The sequence below is a fragment of the Dermacentor andersoni genome, chromosome 1 (assembly GCF_023375885.2).
Source record: "Dermacentor andersoni chromosome 1, qqDerAnde1_hic_scaffold, whole genome shotgun sequence".
Lineage (NCBI taxonomy): Eukaryota > Metazoa > Arthropoda > Arachnida > Ixodida > Ixodidae > Dermacentor > Dermacentor andersoni.
This window is the reverse complement of record NC_092814.1, coordinates 383,805,908-383,824,429: the sequence shown is the minus strand read 5'-3', so window position 1 is coordinate 383,824,429 and position 18,522 is coordinate 383,805,908. Positions and strand designations below refer to the sequence as shown.

Sequence of the window (18,522 nt, the reverse complement as noted above, 5' to 3'; positions counted from 1 at the left end):
GTGGACAACGTTGATAGCAAGAATCAGTCGCCGTTGACACACCTTGAGATAATTTTCAGAGAGGGGCTAGAGCCATTGGTGATCACAAGTGAAGAGCCAGACGGCGGAGCAATTAGGTTTCTTGACTTAAAACTAAGTCTGGGCTCCAGTCATTGTTGTTGGCAATACGGACCGCGTGCAAATAAGCCTCTTTTGCCCTTCGAATCTGCGCATTCGAAAATGGTAAAACGAGCCATAGTTCAGTCATGTTACAGAAACGCGTTACAAAAGTCGGTGCCATCTTAGCACTGCTGACAGCAAACGCGCAGGCTGACGGAGGCAGGTTATCCTTTCCATGTATTAGTATCAGTGGCACAATGTTTGCTCAAGGAAATCGGAACCAGGACACCATTATCTGGGAAGGAGCCTTGTGGCCCAAGCACACGAGAAAAAATAGTGGTGATGCCGTACATTCATTCATTCGCGCACCGAGTAAAGAAAATTGGTAAAAGATGCGAGGTAAAAATGGTGTTTTCCGCACCGGAAAAATTGCTGGGCATGTGTGAAAAAGTAAACCCAGGTGCCACATAGAAACAAGGCTGTGAAACAAAACACAGAAAAAGTTCGTCGACTGCACTGACGGAGTGGTATATTCCGTTTCACTTCAGTGCGGCAGAAAGTACATCGGACAGACTGGACGATGTTTGAACGAAAGATTAAAAAAGCATGACTATAACGTTTCAAAAGCAGTCGTCGGACACCTTGGGATACATTGTAGAGATTACGGATGTTGGCCATTCTTTAAGAATTGTAAGACTGTAAGATTGTAATCGAAGCCGCTGTGATCGCGCGTTGGTTAATTATGTGCGTGAGCACGCCCTCAGTCTCCCTTAGTGCAAAGGAAATAGATTACCTCACGCGCTAATCTGAAATTTCGTATCCTGTTCCTTTTTTTGCGACGACGAGTGCAGGAAAAAACGATCACATGACAAAGCCGGTCTGGCATTGGTAGATGGCCATGTTTGTCAAAACATTTTTTTATTTGTTTTTTGTAGCTACCGCCCCTCACCCTGAGTACCTTCCTGTATTTATTTCATTGACAAGGGAATAAAACGATAGTTGCAAGTAGCGCTCTGTGGTGTGTGTTTCTCTTCTGCGTGTCTCGTCAAAATGTTGCGCAATCCAACACGCCCAGTCGTCAACCTTGCCTTTTGGCGTGACATTAAGAAGCTATATTACTGTTTACCACTTAACGAGCGGTTTGAATGGTTGAATGAAACTATTAAAACTAACCGCCATGTTACGTCAGCTCTCACAAAACTTGTCTCCTGCTCTTTCACCCGCCAAATCAAATGTATGTGACTATTTGGTTCTTTATAGTAAAACGCAATATGCGGCACGTACCTGGGACTTACGTTTTATGACGCTCATTAAATCTCCTAAATATGCTCAGAATGACGCTGCATGCTTCATTTTTGACGATTACTACCTCCTAGCTAGCGCCATATCAATGAAAACATCTTTGGAACTTGCACCTTCTTTGTTTCGCCTTGCGCTCTTCAAAAAGATGTATTGTCCAACTTCACAACCATATTATGCCCCGACCGTTCATGTCACTGCAGATCGAATATAATTGCTATCTTTGAATTTTAGGAAGTTATGATGTATAGATTGCTACCACTCGAATATATTCATCTCTTATTAATGTGCACTGCTCACAACGCGCCGGTCGCACTGATGACATAGGCGGCGCGTCAATCGGATCACTGACGAAGCTCGTAAAGAAAGATTTGTAATAGAATTGATGTATTATCCCAGCCTTGTAGCATCACACAGAAGCCTCTTATGGAACTTTCATTTTATAGGACTTGGAAAGAATGGAACCCCCTCCCCGGATGGCTGTCGATATTGAAGGCAACGCGAAAACTTGTATCACCATAGGGGATACCATGCGAATGACCTTACTTATTCATTCTGCTGCGTTTTGGTGCACGCATTTTCCCTTTGTTACCTAGTGCCTTCTTTAATAGCCATGATCGGCATGGTAAGAAAACAAAACAATTTGTCTCGTGATCCGCATATGCAAATGAAATTGCCTTATTGATTTTTCTGTGTAAATCTTACCCACGCCTTAAAGATACACAGAGTAATACGAACTCTTTTACCTTTATACATTCTCAATATCCAATACGATTGCGTACTGCGTCCTATATTATCGTTTAAGTTACATTTACATTCGTTCTCAATCAGCCATAAGTGCGCGTCCCCCCAGCAGAGTTTTGAGCTGGGCGAAATGACGCGCCGCACGCGATGCTCGCGCCACGTGACGAGCATGAAGTGAAACCTCAAGAGGAAAACCGAGATTCGCGCCTATATTTGAACTGGACTGCGAATCCTACGTAGCCTCCGGTTTAGGAGCGACGCTACTATGCGGCGGGAGCCGTAGATATAGACTAGTGTCTCTGTATGTGCTCCCACAGGGAGCAGAGTTGCGCATATGTCCGTTTTATGTTCCAGCTCTGCAGTGAAGCCACTCCTCGCGTGCGCAGGAGGCCAAGCTGCGCGGTGTTCAATTTGCTTTTTATCTGCTGGTCGCGAGCTACACGCGGCAATTGTTCGCAAGCGCTGAGCAAGACGACATTATTTAATGCAGGCTATGCTCCAACCATTTTGCAGCCGGAGGGTGCCAACTCCCCGAAGTTTTTAGTTTGTATGTGCATATAAGCAACGTGTGTGTGTATATTTGCAACGGTGTACCATTAACACGAGTTTTTCAATACAAATATTTAGGTGTCATTTTTGCACCCACCTTGTCTTGGTCCAAACATATAGATTACATTTGTAGTAAAGCGTTAAAAAAGCTTGGTTACATCCGCCGGACGCTGTCTGCTGCTCCGAGGGACACTAAATTAGTAGCATACGAAACACTGATCCGCCCAATTTTAGAATATGCTTCCTCCGTATGGAACCCATATAAACAATGTGAAATTAACTGTATTGAGTCGGTCCAGAGGAAGGCTATTTGTTTTGTTTACCGCTGCTTCCACCAAGACTTTTCACCGTCAGCTGCTCTTGCGGAATTAAACCTCCAGTTTCTTTCTAGACGGCGGCCTATAGAATCTCTGAAGATTTTCTATTCTTATAAGAACTCTCTTTGTCCCCTATCAGGTCCCTCCCTTTTAATGCCTGCTTGCCCGACTTCAACTAGAGCTTATCATGCCTCTAATATCAGACCACTCCATCCACGCACTAACACTTTCAAATACAGTTTTTTCCCCCGCATGACTGAACAGAGGAATTTAGTACTTGCCGAAGTTCGTTTGTTACCCATTTCTCAATTTTTAAATGCTATTGCTGATGTATAGTTCATTCACATTTTTATATTTCTATGTTCTTGTTTCTGCATATAATAGTCAGTTTTCCTCGCATGTACACCCACTCCTGCCATAGCCCCAACGGGCTGCAGTATGTATAAATAAATAAATATGCATGCGCATATACAAACACACGTACGAACGTACATATAGGGAGTAGCACCCCCCTCGATCCGTGTAAATAAAATCCTGACTACGCTCGTGACTTGAACAGCTCAAAATTTCGCTTGGAAACGCGCATTAACTTGCAGCAAAAAGCGGTGGGATGTTTTCGAGTATGCATATGAAGTTTTCTCGCCGAGGCTGGAAAGCAAGAAATGTTTTGAAAGGGTGTTTAAAGAAAACTTCACACATCTACGGTGGACATTTCTATGAGCGCATTTTGGTTTCCGAAACCAGCCGATTAATGCTCGTCGCCAGGAGAACTATGGTGCCTCCAGTTATGTCACTGGTCGTTAACAGGACGTCATTTATCACTTACCGTCGTTCACAGCAGCTGCACGTTTTCGATATATGCGCTGCAGACACGTAGAGTTAAACGCATTTCAAATGTTCACACGCTTATTTTTACAATTCAATCATACCGCAAACTAAACAGCTGCTTCGTAGCAGCAAATCTGCAAGTGGAAAAAGGTTCAAGGCGCACGACCTTCTCGTTCAAATTTATTTCGTACAAAGGAATGTATGAGCCAAGGCCTGTGCAAAGAGTGCTAAAATTAAATTATGGGGTTTTACGTGCCAAAACCACTTTCTGATTATGAGGCACGCCGTAGTGGAAGACTCCGGAAATTTTGACCACCTGGGGTTCTTTAACGTGCACCTAAATCTAAGTACACGGGTGTTTTCGCATTTCGCCTCCATCGAAATGCGGCCGCCGTGACCGGGATTCCATCCCGCGACCTCGTGCTCAGCAGCCCAACACCATAGCCACTGAGCAACCACGGCGGGTGGTGGCAAAGAGTGCTGCTTCTTGGAGCCTTGAGGGGCAGAATTCAAAGCCCCTGGAAAGACAACAAGCTATTAAGAGTAAAAACAGGCTATTTTTATTCCAGTAATCGCATCAGATGGCAAACTTGCGAAGCAAATATTGACACATTGCAGGCTGTAATATGACAACTCATTTTTCTTTATCTCTTCATACTACTCAGGTTAATTTACTATAACACAGCGCTTATTAAAACCACAGAAAGAATTTTACATTTCTCAGGTCGACTAAGGCCGATCGAACAAGTAAGAAATTGTAGGCGGTAAATATTCAAGCTATCACAGCAGTCTCGTAAGCGTGAGCACACGATATTTTCGCTTACTGCAATACAATGAACACTAGCACATCAATCAACGTTACATAAATAATCAGAACATCGACAAAAAATATAAAAAAGAGGAGAGAAAACCCAGGCTGCAGCTCGCAATTTGTATGCGCTAGTATTTACTCTGTTTTGAACACACTGTTCTAGACCCGCATAGTCAGAACAATCGTACCAGCAACACAGCGAATTGAGCGAGTTGGTAAGTTAACATTCTTGGCGTATATGTGCAGCGCGACACAGACGTGTCGTTCATTCTTGTCTGTGTCACGCTTTACTTTCTTTACGTTTTCAGCTAATTGATCATGATTCGTATTTTGTGCACTTGACAGATATTCTAGCTGTCTTTGCAGCTCTCTTTGTTTCTGCAATTTATCGTGCTGAAGGCTGCTTCCTCTTTCTATTGCAATGAACTTAACTTGAATCTTAAATTCCTCCCATGTAGCAATCAAATATTCATCCTCATTTGTCATCAACTCTGTTATGTTTTCCTTAACTCTGCGCACAAATGGTTCATGATCAAGCAGCTTTTCGTTGAATTTACACATTTTCCAGTTGAATCGTGCTCTTTTAACTTTTTCCCCAATCGAGAAGCTTACCAAGCTATGATCCGTGAACGATTGCGGTGTGACGTTATAACTATTACAAAGTGGGATCAGGTCGTCAGAAACATACACTCTGTCCAACCTTGCTCGGCTGTTTCGCTGAACGTGCGTGTACTCCGGAATCATACCATCGGTGAGGACTCGGCCCACATCTTCTAAGTTGTGGTTTTCAATTAGTCTGCTCGAAAGGACAGCACTTTTATCGCGAACCCGTTTCCCTTTTAGTCGGTCTTCCAGAGAACACACACAGTTAAAACCACCAATAAATATGACGAAGTGATCACACTTTAGATATTGCTCGATACATTCAAAAAACAAAAATCGATCATTTACATTGTTTGGCGCATAAACGCATACGAGCCGCCACAAAACGCGAGAAAAGAAATCTACAATAAGCATGCGACCAGTTTCACAAACAGCTACACTTTCTTCAATAAACCGGCACTCTTCTGTATTAGCAACGCACATCCACCTGATGTGCCATTCGCATGGCACACGCACACATAGTAATACGCCGTGAAAGGCGTCACCATGCGATCGGTCTGCTCTTGAATTTCGACCTTAGTTTCTTGCAAAGCAAATACATCGAGTTCCTGCTCCATACACAAGCGGCTAAGCTGATGTTGCCGCCATCGCGCTCCAAGGCCCCGAAAATTTAACGTGGCAACTCTCAATGCTGTCTCTAGTTTCACCACCATTCACCTGCAAAAGGAAGCCAATCGCACGATGCCGCTGGAAAACAAGCGATCCGAACACACTGTAGAAAACATTGCAAACATAACTGTTCTATGAAAAGCGCTCTATCCCCACGCGTACCTTTATAGTGTAAGCTAAGGCTGATTCTGAAGAGGCAGCCATCTTTTGACGACGTTAGTCCAGTCGGCCCAGTAGGCGCCAGGTCCTACGTAGGCGGTTGTCCCGCCCTCCGTCTGTCCGGCGGGATGGTCGGTCTCAGGCGCTCGGGCGCCGGACGACTTGCCTGCGTTTTTGGCGGCAGCTCGTCTTTGGCCCCATTGTCTTTGGCCGTCCAGGTTGCTGGTTGAGTCCCTTGCTCTTTTCGCAGCCGCATTGCTTGCACTCGATTCTTCGACGTCCATCAAGGCAGTTGCCGGTCCGTGCTCTATCGGGGCCCCCTCGGCAGTGGCGGGTTTTGCGGCCGATTCTTCTTTGCCCCGTTCGTCGCGTGTCCTTTGCACTCCCTCTTTACGTGTTGAGCCGGTTGCTTTAAATGTGTAAACCGAGCACCCGGAGTCTGTCCACTCTAGTAACGGGGATGTGGTTTAGGCTGACCTGTATACTAGACATGTGCTTTCCGGCCCCCCGGTGGAATGGCAGAAGTAGCAGCTCGGATTTTTGAGGGGAGCATATGAGATTCATAGCCCCGGCATGAGCCGCAACAGCGTCTGCTGCGGCCTGAAGAGTGTCTTGAATCTCTCCATCCGAGCCGCCAGTCATCCAAAGAGTGATGTCATCGGCGTAGAGTGAAAACTTGAGATCAGGAATAGGCCTCAATGCTTGCGCCATCGGCATCATAGAAAGATTAAAAAGAAAAGGGGACAGCACTGAGCCTTGGGGAGTGCCGTACCTACCTAAAGCGTACGAAATGGATTGCTCTGTGCCTATGTGTATGGTTGCGGTACGGTTGGATAAGAAAGTACATATGTAGTCATATGTATTTTCGCCAACCCCAATAAGATTAAGCTCTTGGAGGATGGCGGAACACGACAGGTCCTGTAGGTAGCCGAGGCAAAATAATTTGGAAATCCTTATCTTCCTCCATCGATAGCCTGTTGCCGCGGCTAACAGCCGCATATGCCTCTCCATTGGAGCCCATAATCCTACGATCCGTTCAGCTCGGGAGCCGCAAGCAGAATGCAACTGAGCTATCGACGGAAGCGACTGTCTCTAGTTTCCAATCTCTTTTCTTGAGTATTTACTATTGGCGCTCATGAAGGACATCAAGCAATAAGTTGCGCAAACAAAGGTGTGTTTAAGAAAGCCGAAAAAAAAAAAGAAGGGGAAGGTATAAACAATGCCTGTGATAAAGCGCGAGGAATGGCTGCAAAAAACGTCCGTAGAGCCGGACTCGAACCAGCGACCTATGGATACCTGTTTCCCTTGCATCACTCCTACAGTCCACCGCTCTACCAACTGAGCTATCGACGGAAGCGATGCCGCTGCTTTCCGATCTCATTTCTTAAGTATTTACTATTGGCGCCCATGAAGAAGATTAAGCAAGAAGTTGCGTAAACAAAGGTGTGTTTAAGAAAGCCGCAAAAAAAGAAGGGGAAGGTATAAACAATGCATGTGATAAAGCGCGAGGAATGGCTACAAATAAAAAAGTCCGTCGAGCCGGATTCGAACCAGCGACCTATAGATACCTGTTTGACGTGCATCACTCCTACAGTCCACCGCTCTACCAACTGAGCTATCGACGGAAGCAACAGCCGCTTCTTTTCGATCACATTTCTTGAGTATTTACTATTGGCGCCCATGAAGACCATCAAGCAAGGAATTGCGTAAACAAAGGTATGTTTAAGAAAGCCGCAAAAAAAGAAGGGGAAGGTATAAACTATGCATGTGATAAAGCGCGAGGAATGGCTGCAAATGAAAAAGTCCGTCGAGCCGGATTCGAACCAGCGACCTATGGATACCTGTTTGCGTGCATCACTCCTACAGTCCACCGCTCTACCAACTGAGCTATCCACTTTTTTTTTTTTTATTACCGGTTTTGCAAGTGGGAGGCCCAACTGATAAGCTCGAGTCCTGAAGACCAGCATCGCCTGGTGAGCAGGGCCAAGCTATCAGCTCAAGCCCACGGCATCCTGGACTAGGGACGCCGCCCACCTCGGACGATTTTACCGTCGGCTCATTTCAACTAATAAAGTTTATTCCTCCTCCTACCGGTTTTGCAACAACAATACACTTACAACACATGAAAAGTCAAGACGGGGTTACAATACAGTTTGTCAAGGCATTGAGCGAAAAGCCGTCAGTCGTCTTCTGACTGACGTTGTCACTTAAAATTCCTTTAGTGTGACTAAGGTTTCTACCCTGGCTACCCAGGGAGAAATACATTCTTTTGTTTTTTCCACTTCTACTAACCGAGCAATACTCTCTCTAAAGTACAGCCTTGCTGGTCTTGCATCCGGTTCACAGTAGAAGCCAGTCATTCTTGAGCGCCATATACTGTGCAGGCCTGTCAGCATGATTAGATCGATAGGTACACCTTCTTCGTTGTCTATCGCAAGGTACCTAATTCCATGCGTGTCTAGTGGGAATTCTTTTTTGATTGTCCTCTGCAACACATCCCAGAAGAACACCGCTTCCCAACAGTGAAGGAAAACGTGGTCGATCGTTTCCGGCTTTTTGCAAATAATGCAGTGAGACCCCATGGCATATAAAACCCGCGCTCCTCTAAGAAGGTTCTTACAGGGAGAGTTCCGGTATGCAGTTTGAAAAAGAAAGTTTTTGCACTTGGTGCTACTTGCATTCTTTTAACCCGTTTGAGTACGTTCTGACCCAGGCCTGCACTGTATATCACCCTGTACAACGGGATTGGCAACACTATATCACATAAGTCTTTATACAGTTTCCTCTTTTTAACAGAATATAAATAATCATTAGAAAAACGCACACTCAAAAAACGCACACTCGCTACTACTTCCCGAAAATAACCTTGTGCCGTCCCCGTCAGGACTTGCGTGCTAATAACGTATTTAGGTAGCAGTCGCCTTAATCTGGCCTGGCACACCGTTTGCAGAAATGGGTCGCTGACCTCGCGAAAAAAGAAAAATCTATTAACTAATTGTTTGACAAAAAGGTGTGCCAGTCCAAGTCCCCCACACTTCACACTTCTGAACAAATTTGTGCGACTGCACCTTTCCCACGTCGATCCCCACACAAAGGTCGCAAAAACCCTATGAAGTTTCTGCACATTTACCCTAGAACAGTGCATCACTTGTATCACATACCATAGTTTAGCCACAAAAAACATGTTACACACGGTTGCCCTCGCAAACATAGAGAGATAATTCGTCCTCCAAGCATTCGCCTTTTCGCGTAAGAGTTCTGCTTGTTGCTGCCAGTAGTCATTATTATTTTTGTAGAAGTCAAGTGGCACACCAAGGTACTTCACAGGCGTTTTCTGCCATACAACATTGGCAAAAATGCCCGGGGTGAACCGCCACACACCGTGCCAAAACCCCAGACACTTTCCCCAGTTTACTCGGCTTCCTGTAACGTCGCTGAAAAATTTAACACTTCGAATGGTTTCTTCAATGCCTTCGTAGTCAATACAACATACGGCCACATCATCGGCATATGCGAGCAGTTTTACCTCTGAAGATTGTAAACGAAAACCACGGATAGAATTATTTTCAATTATTGACAAACATAATGTTTCAATATATATACAAAACAAAAGTGGACTGATGGGACAGCCTTGACGCACGGAACGCTGCACTTTAATGGGGGCCCCCAATTCTTTGTTAATAATTAGTCTGGTAGAGCAGTTCCAATACGCCAGAGCTACACCATCCGTGATGACGGATCCGACATTAATGTGTTCCAACACTGCAAACAAAATAGCATGCGCTACGCAATCAAATGCCTTCTCCAGATCCAATTGAAGTATGGTCACACACGCTTCAAGGGAGTCACAACATTCAAGAACTGAGCGCATCTTGTGAACATTCGTCGCAATAGTGCGACCCTTAATTCCACACGTTTGGTGTGGGCCGACTATGTCTTTAACAACCGATTGAAGTCTAGCTGCTAAGACTTTCATTAGTATCTTATAGTCTACATTTGTAAGTGCTATTGGTCTGTATGATGTTACACTTTTCAACTTGTCTACATCCTCTGTCTTCGGAATCAACACCGTGTGTGATTGACCGAAAGATGGCGGTAACGCCTCACCATCGTACGCTTCGTTAAAAATTGCTACAAGTACTGCTGACAATTCTTTTTTAAACCGCTTGTACCACAGAGCGCAAAGCCCATCAGGGCCCGGTGACTTGCCAGGATTCAAACTGTCAATTGCGCGTTCCACTTCAAAAACAGTTATCGGCGTTTCTAATGCAACTTTTCTTTCTTCAGTCAGTTGAGGCATTCTTTTCAAGAAGTTCGTCTTAAACCGTTCTAGGTCCACCTGCCTAAATGCGAAAAGATTTTCGTAGTGTTCAAAAAACGCACGTGTGATACTATCATTATCTGTAACTTCGTTACCACCCACCTCGATCACGTCAATATGATTACGTCGAGCGTGCGATTTTTCCAGTCCGAGCGCCCTTTTTGTGGGCGCCTCCCCTATCGCAAAGGATTCGGCTCGAGCACGAACTATCGCTCCGCGATAGCGTTCCTCATCATGCAGTTCAAGTTTCTGTTTAATATTCCGTATGTCGCTTTTGTATGCTCCCGGTTCTTGGCACTCCAGTTCTGTCAGCTTTTCCAAGATTATTCGCAGTTCCTTCTCTTTCTTTTTTGTTTCATGCATTATTGCTACGGAACGATCGATGGCTTTCATTTTAATGCACTGTTTAAACACTTCCCATCGATCTTTTAATTCACCCTCGCCGCTCATTAGAATTTTTTGATGCAGTCCGATACATATTCTCCGAAACTTTCGTCAGTAGTTAAGTTTGAATTCATTTTCCACAGCTCCCAAGAGAAGCTGCCGCCTTTTTTCTTCCTTCCTAAGTCACATTTAACCAGACAATGATCAGTGAAGGAAATAGGATATACACTGTAACTATTACACATTGGTATTGCTTGAAGCGACAAGTAAATACGATCTAAGCGCGCATGGCTGTTTCCTTGAAAGTGCGTGAAACGCACATCTCGCGTCCCTATCATACATTCCGCCACATCCGCTAATTCGCATTCAGTAATTATCTCGTTCAAAACATCCCTACTTTTATCGCTCCTTAAACCTCTATTAGACCGATCTCGGGCATGAGAACACAATTAAAATCACCTAACAGCACCATCTGCTTTTCAGAAGATATATACTCTTTTAACATGGAAAAAAACAAAGCCCGTTCCTCCAACGCATTTGGTGCATAAATACATACCACCCGCCATTCAATTCCATGCAAAGCAAAATCACAGAAAACTAATCTACCAGATGTACATGAATAAAAACGTTGCACCGTTATACCGGGTAATTTTCTAACAAACAGCACGCAGCCCGCCGACGTCCCTAAGGCGTGGCTCACTACCGCGTAGTACCGTGGCGTAAACCGCTGCACCATGCTGCGGGTCTCTTCACCATCTACTTTTGTCTCTTGCACGGCTAACACGTCAAGGTCATAGTCCACCAGCAGCCTACACACTTGGCTCTGCTTTCGCTTGGCGGCCAGACCTCGAACGTTTAGCGTGGCCAATCTAAGCGACGGGTTGGGAGCCACGATTATAGGTCTAGTGAAAAATTTTGGTCCGGAGCATGGTGTTTACCTTTAGCGCCTAGCACACAGCTAGACGCCCCCGGAGCCGCCCGGTGGACCGGTACCACTGGAGAGCGGTGGCGGCTTCTTCTCGGACTTCTTGTCTGCGTTAGCGGTGTTCGGTCGTGGCTTGTAACTGCTGCGCCTGTCCGTTAGCGTCTTCCCCACTTCCTTGGTTCGCTGCGTTGTTGTCTGCAGCCTTCTCAAGAGGCCGTTTGACCGAGGCTCCGACATTGCTGCTCATAGGGTCGTTCTGCGCCGACTGGTCCTCAGCTGTCTTCATTTGCTCGCTAGCTTCCGTTAGGCTGCTCTTGCTTTCTTCCTTGGTCTCTTCTGCTGGCTTTTTTGCCACACCTTCCGTAGAGTTTTCCTTGTCCGGTGGTGTCCCCGCGCCCACATCAGGTGCAAGCACACCGCCTACAGCACATGGGGTTGCCTGGTCTCCTGCCCCTTTCGCCGCGTCTTCGGCCTCGGCCGCGTCCATTACCAACCTTGCTGTGTCATTGCCTTCGGCTGGCCCAGTCATAGAGGCGTATGTACGTACTGGTCCTCGGTGTGTCCAAACCGACGGCATTGCGAGCACCGGGGAACCTTGCAGTCTCGTCGTACATGACCAGTGCCTTGACAGCGCAAGCACTGCATTGGCCTGCCAGGAACGACGACTAGGGCCAGCTCACCGGCGACCCTAATTTGGTGCGGGAGATCTTCCACCTTCACGCCGCTGTTGAGCTTGAGCAAGACGGACCGGGTAGTCGTCCCCTTGTCGTTGATACCCTGAACGCGCCATCGCTCTCGGGTGACTTGTACAGCTTTACCGAAAGCCGCCAATGCCGTTCTTACATCTTCATCGGCCACACCATGTATTACCCATGAAGACGCAGCCGCACCTGCTGATCCTGAGGGTCGACCACGATGCAGCGCCGCCCCTTTACCTTCAGCTCCTTGACTTCCAGCATCCTTTTCGTGGCGTCCGCGGTGTTCATAGTCACAGCCCAGACGTGGTTAATCTGGTAGGCCCCCAGGGCAAGCACTTCCGGCAGCAATCCTGTTGGGCCAAGAGCGTCCCGGAAATCTTCTACTTTGTAGGGTCTAGCTCGCACGTCGCCGTGCAAAAACACGGTGTTTAGCACGACGCGCCCCTTTGGCAGTGGAGGCAAAATAATCTGATAGCCTGCGTCGTCATCGCTGTTCCACCTGTTTCCGCGGCCAACAAAGGCCGCTGTCGCCGCTCCACTGGAGCTCATGATTCGCCGTCCGTCACGCTAGGTGGCCGGAAGTAGAATGATACAGTCCACCGCTCTACCAACTGAGCTATCGACGGAAGCGATGTCGCTCCTGTCCGATCTCATTTCTTGAGTATTTACTATTGGCGCCCATGAAGACCATCAAGCAAGGAATTGCGTAAACAAAGGTATGTTTAAGAAAGCCGCAAAAAAAGAAGGGGAAGGTATAAACAATGCATGTGATAAAGCGCGAGGAATGGCTGCAAATAAAAGAGTCCGTCGAGCCGGATTCGAACCAGCGGCCTATGGATACCTGTTTGCCGTGCATCACTCCTACAGTCCACCGCTCTACCAACTGAGCTATCGACGGAAGCAACAGCCGCTTCTTTTCGATCACATTTCTTGAGTATTTACTATTGGCGCCCATGAAGACCATCAAGCAAGGAATTGCGTAAACAAAGGTATGTTTAAGAAAGCCGCAAAAAAAGAAGGGGAAGGTATAAACAATGCATGTGATAAAGCGCGAGGAATGGCTGCAAATAAAAAGTCCGTCGAGCCGGATTCGAACCAGCGACCTATGGATACCTGTTTGCCGTGCATCACTCCTACAGTCCACCGCTATACCAACTGAGCTATCGACGGAAGCAACAGCCGCTTCTTTTCGATCACATTTCTTGAGTATTTACTATTGGCGCCCATGAAGACCATCAAGCAAGGAATTGCGTAAACAAAGGTATGTTTAAGAAAGCCGCAAAAAAAGAAGGGGAAGGTATAAACAATGCATGTGATAAAGCGTGAGGAATGGCTGCAAATAAAAGAGTCCGTCGAGCCGAATTCGAACCAGCGACCTATGGATACCTGTTTGCCGTACATCACTCCTACAGTCCACCGCTCTACCAACTGAGCTATCGACGGAAGCAACAGCCGCTTCTTTTCGATCACATTTCTTGAGTATTTACTATTGGCGCCCATGAAGACCATCAAGCAAGGAATTGCGTAAACAAAGGTATGTTTAAGAAAGCCGCAAAAAAGAAGGGGAAGGTATAAACAATGCATGTGATAAAGCGCGAGGAATGGCTGCAAATAAAAAAGTCCGTCGAGCCGGATTCGAACTGAGATATCGACGGATTTTTTTTTTCTTTGTTGCCTGTTTACAGAATACAGAAAACAGAAGGATCTCAAAAACTTTTGAAATTGATCAACTCACCAAACAGTGTAACCAAATCAGGTGTTTCTGGCTGGGCTCGGTAAAGCTCTCGCATATACGCTACGTGTTCAATAAAATTTTCCCTTACAGGCCGAACGTTTGTGTCGGCATGTCTTACAGACATTCGGGTTTTCCATATACTATGGAGGCTGAGTATCATTATCATGTCGTAGGGAATGTCGCCGTGGTTCTCAACTGGTAAGTATCGGATTCTATGTGGTGTAATAGGTAAGTCCTTTTTGATAGTTTGCTGAAGGATGTCCCAGTGAAATATGGGATCCCAGCATTCAATAAATACATGTTCTATTGTGTCTGGTTTTTGGCATAGTATGCAGTTGACTGTCCACGGTACAATCATTCCTTTATCTTGTAGCCAAGTTTTTACAAGTAGAGTGTTTGTATGGAGCTTGAAGAAAAAGGATTTTACATGTGGTCGTATCGGCATTCCTTTAACCCGTTTTAAGACGTCTTTTCCACAGCCTCCAGTGTATATGCTTCTGTACAGTGGCAGAGGTAACATAAGATCCAGTAAATCCTTGTAGAGCTTTTTATTTTTTACCGTACTCAAGTATTCTATGGAAAACCTTACTTTAAGCATGCGAAAGGCTACAACAACCTCGGGCCAATGACCTTTTATACGGTGCATCGCAGTCTTATTTGTAGAGACGATGAATTCAGGTAGTGCATTGTGTAAACAAACTTGCATAACTGTACGCAGAAATGGGTCAGACTGATCTCTCAAAAATATAAAACGCGACACAATCTGTCTGATAAACAGGTGCGACAGACCAAGACCACCGTTTCTGACGGAGAAAAAAAGATTAGTTCGACTCGTTCGTTCCCAACTTCCTCCCCAAATAAACACTGCAAGGACTCTATTATTATTTTGTAGGTTAGTACGCGACATGAACAATACTTGCATAACATACCATAGCTTGGCAACTAAGAATGGATTGCAAGTAGTTGCACGGGCAAACACTGACAAATTTCGATCTTGCCAACCCTGCGTCTTCTCTTTCAAGCATTCTGTTTCCTCGTTCCATTACAGTTCGGTGTCTTCGTAACATTGTAATGGGACACCTAAGTACGTTGTTGGCATTGCTGTCCATTGGATGCCAGCAAATAATTCAGGCTTCTCCCTCCATTCTCCATGCCAGAAACCTACAATCTTCTCCCAATTGATCTTGCAGCCAGATTCCTTGCAAAACTCGCCAGTCAACCTAACCACCTCTTTGATGCTTTCGGCATCTTTGCAAAAGACAGCAATGTCATCAGCGTATGCGAGGACATTGACTTCCGTCGTTTCAAGCATAAAACCGCGTACACTTTGACTATTAATTAAACTCAAGCAGAGAGGTTCTAAGTAAATATCAAAAAGTAATGATGAAATTGCACATCCCTGCCTCACATTGGAGAGAAGCTGGATTGGTTCACTTAACTTCTTGTTTACAATGATGCGTGTGCTTCACTCTGAGTAGGAAATTTTTACTCCTTCTAATATCAGTCTGCCGAGATTAACATATTCTAATATTGAAAATAGTACTTCATGTGACACATTGTCAAACGCTTTCTCTAAATCTAGTTGCAACACTGCAACCCGACATGAGAGAGCATCACAGCACTCAAGAACACAGCGAGCTACATGTGTATTGGTGGAAAATGTTCTGCCCTTGATTCCGCATGTTCGATGCGGTCCAACTAGTCGCGTTACAACACTTTGAAGTCTCTTTGCTAACACTTTCGTGAATATTTTGTAATCACAGTTCGTGAGGCTTATTGGTCGATAAGACTTTACTGACAACAGTTTAACCGGATCCTCGCACTTAGGGATTAGCACTGTATGAGCGGTTCGGAACGATGGCGGCATTCGCTGTGTTTCATACATTTCCTTGAATACATTATGCAATAATTGGCTGAGCTGACATTTGAAAGCCTTGTAAAAGGGCGCACCTAAACCATCAGGCCCGGGAGCCTTTCCTGCACCAAGTCCATCTATTGCGTCTTCAATTTCTCGCAATGTGATTGGAAATTCCAGGCTTGCTTTAATGTCATCTTCTAAACGTGGCATAAGATGAAGAAAATCTCGCTCAAACCCTTCTATTATTTTTTTCTTGTTCCCAAGCAGTTCAAGATAATAATCTACGAATGCTCGCTCTATCATTGTGGGTTCGGACGTTTCCTCGTTTTGATATTTTATTGCTTGTATTTCATTTTTTGTCGCGTGTCTCTTTTCGTCACTTAGCGCCCGTTTAGTAGGCGTTTCCCCATTCCACAATCGTTCCGCTCGCACTCGTACCATGGCTCCCTTGTATCGTTCTTGGTCGATAAGTTCGAGCTTACTTTTTGTTTCCTTTATCTGCTTCATGCAAGATCCAGCGTTCTGACATTCTGTAGACATGAGCAGTTCTAGTTCGCTTGTTCATTCTTTTTCTTCTTGTTTTTCCTTGCGGCGCAGCGCAGTAGCTTTTTCTATCGCTTTTCTCTTAACATCAGTTTTGAGAGTTTCCCATGTTTCAATACAGCGATTAGTTTGCGCTGTCATAGAGGAATTAATCATTTCACTTATATCTCTGATAAAGCTTTCATCATCGAGCAGTTTGGTATTAAACTTCCAAAGATCCCAATTAAATTTCGTTTCTTTTCGTTTTTGCCCTAAATCAAACGTCACTAGACTATGATAAGAAAAGGATACATGTTTAATCTCGTAACTTTGACGCAATGGCACGAGCAGCATTGCAATATAAGCTCGGTCTAATCGCGCATGACTTTCACCTTGATAGTGCGTATAAACGGAAGCTTTGCCTGTCGATAACAGAATACCGACATCTTCCAATTCATAATCATTCACAAGTACGTTTAAAAACTGTGCGCTCGTATCCCTTCTGAGCTATCGACGGAAGCGACTGACGCTACTTTCCGATCTCATTTCTTGAGTATTTACTATTGGCGCCCATGAAGAAGATCAAGCAAGAAGTTACTTAAACAAAGGTGTGTTTAAGAAAGCTGCAAAAAAAAAAGAAGGGGACGGTATAAACAATTCAAGTGATAAAGCGCGAGGAATGGCTGCAAATAAAAAAGTCCGTCGAGCCGGATTCGAACCAGCGACCTTTGGGGACCTGTTTGCCTTGCCTCACTCCTACAGTCCACCTCTCTACCAACTGAGCTATCAACGGAAGTGACTGACGCTTCTTTCCGATCTAATTTCTTGAGTATTTACTATTGGCGCCCATGAAGAAGATCAAGCAAGAAGTTACGTAAACAAAGGTTTGTTTAAGAAAGCTGCAAAAAAAGAAGGGGAAGGTATAAACAATGCATGTGATAAAGCGCGAGGAATGGCTGCAAATAAAAAAGTCCATCGAGACGGATTCTAACCAGCGACCTTTGGATACCTGTTTGCCTTGCCTCACTCCTACAGTCCACCTCTCTACCAAGTGAGCTATTGTTTTTTTTGTTTATTACCGTTTTCATAGCACATACAAAATATGCAAACTTTACAAATGGTAAAAGTGCCACCAGTCTTTGGTGCGCACGTGGCTTTAAAAACGCCCAAGTTTAGCAAGCTCGTTCAATAATGTAATCCATTCTGGTTTTTCATTTCGGGCATCGTAGACTTCCTTTATGTAACAGACACTTTCAATAAAATATTCACGAGTATTTCGAGCATGTATATCCGCATGTCTAATGGCCATGCGCGTGCGCCACAGGCTGTGCAACCCTAATAACAAAAACATGTCGTAAGGCACTCCTCCTTCGTTTTCCGTTGGGAGAAAACGGATGCCATAGGGTGTTATCGGCAAGTCTTTCTCTAAAGTTCGCTGCAGGACGTCCCAGTGAAATAAGGCATCCCAGTAGTCTATGAATATTTGTTCAATTGTTTCTTGCGTATGGCATAGTAAACAGTCTAAAGACCAGGGAATAAAAATACCTCTTTCCTGAAGCCACGGTTTTACTGGTAGTGTATTGGAATGTAGTTGAAAAAAGAAAGACTTTGCCGATGGCCTGACAGGCATACGTTTTACCCTTTTCAGCACATTTCTTTCAGCACCTAAACTGAACATCGATCTGTACAGCGGTACTGGCAGTACTACATAAATTAAATCTTTATACAGACGTTTTTTAGGAACGTGACTGAGGTATTCCATTGAAAAGCCTACCTTGAGAAACCGAAATGCCCATATCACTTCTTTCAGAAATCCGCTCATAGGGCCACTGTTAACTACACAACTAGATAAAATGAATTCAGGAAGAGCCGTACCTAGTCTCAGTTGCATAACATTAATGAGGAAAGGGTCTTTTTCGTCTCTAAGAAACGCAAAACGAAACACTATCTGTTTCAAGAACAGATGTGACAGTCCAAGCCCTCCTGTTTTGACGGATCGAA

General features: G+C 45.0%; 6 non-coding genes across 6 annotated transcripts; all 6 read right to left on the bottom strand.

Moving 5' to 3' along the window:
- Positions 1–7,336: 7,336 nt before the first annotated feature.
- On the bottom strand, positions 7,337–7,431 carry TRNAY-GUA (transfer RNA tyrosine (anticodon GUA)). The gene is made up of 2 exons: positions 7,395–7,431; positions 7,337–7,372 (listed from the first exon to the last, which is right to left on the bottom strand). It is a non-coding gene; the product is annotated as a tRNA-Tyr (tRNA).
- Positions 7,432–7,608: 177 nt separating this feature from the next.
- Positions 7,609–7,703, bottom strand: TRNAY-GUA (transfer RNA tyrosine (anticodon GUA)). Its single transcript has 2 exons — positions 7,667–7,703; positions 7,609–7,644 (listed from the first exon to the last, which is right to left on the bottom strand). It is a non-coding gene; the product is annotated as a tRNA-Tyr (tRNA).
- A 180-nt stretch (positions 7,704–7,883) lies between these two features.
- TRNAY-GUA (transfer RNA tyrosine (anticodon GUA)) lies at positions 7,884–7,971 on the bottom strand. The gene is made up of 2 exons: positions 7,939–7,971; positions 7,884–7,917 (listed from the first exon to the last, which is right to left on the bottom strand). It is a non-coding gene; the product is annotated as a tRNA-Tyr (tRNA).
- Positions 7,972–13,209: 5,238 nt separating this feature from the next.
- Positions 13,210–13,304, bottom strand: TRNAY-GUA (transfer RNA tyrosine (anticodon GUA)). The gene is made up of 2 exons: positions 13,268–13,304; positions 13,210–13,245 (listed from the first exon to the last, which is right to left on the bottom strand). It is a non-coding gene; the product is annotated as a tRNA-Tyr (tRNA).
- A 177-nt stretch (positions 13,305–13,481) lies between these two features.
- TRNAY-GUA (transfer RNA tyrosine (anticodon GUA)) lies at positions 13,482–13,576 on the bottom strand. Its single transcript has 2 exons — positions 13,540–13,576; positions 13,482–13,517 (listed from the first exon to the last, which is right to left on the bottom strand). It is a non-coding gene; the product is annotated as a tRNA-Tyr (tRNA).
- Positions 13,577–13,754: 178 nt separating this feature from the next.
- TRNAY-GUA (transfer RNA tyrosine (anticodon GUA)) lies at positions 13,755–13,849 on the bottom strand. The gene is made up of 2 exons: positions 13,813–13,849; positions 13,755–13,790 (listed from the first exon to the last, which is right to left on the bottom strand). It is a non-coding gene; the product is annotated as a tRNA-Tyr (tRNA).
- Between the last annotated feature and the right edge of the window lie 4,673 nt (positions 13,850–18,522).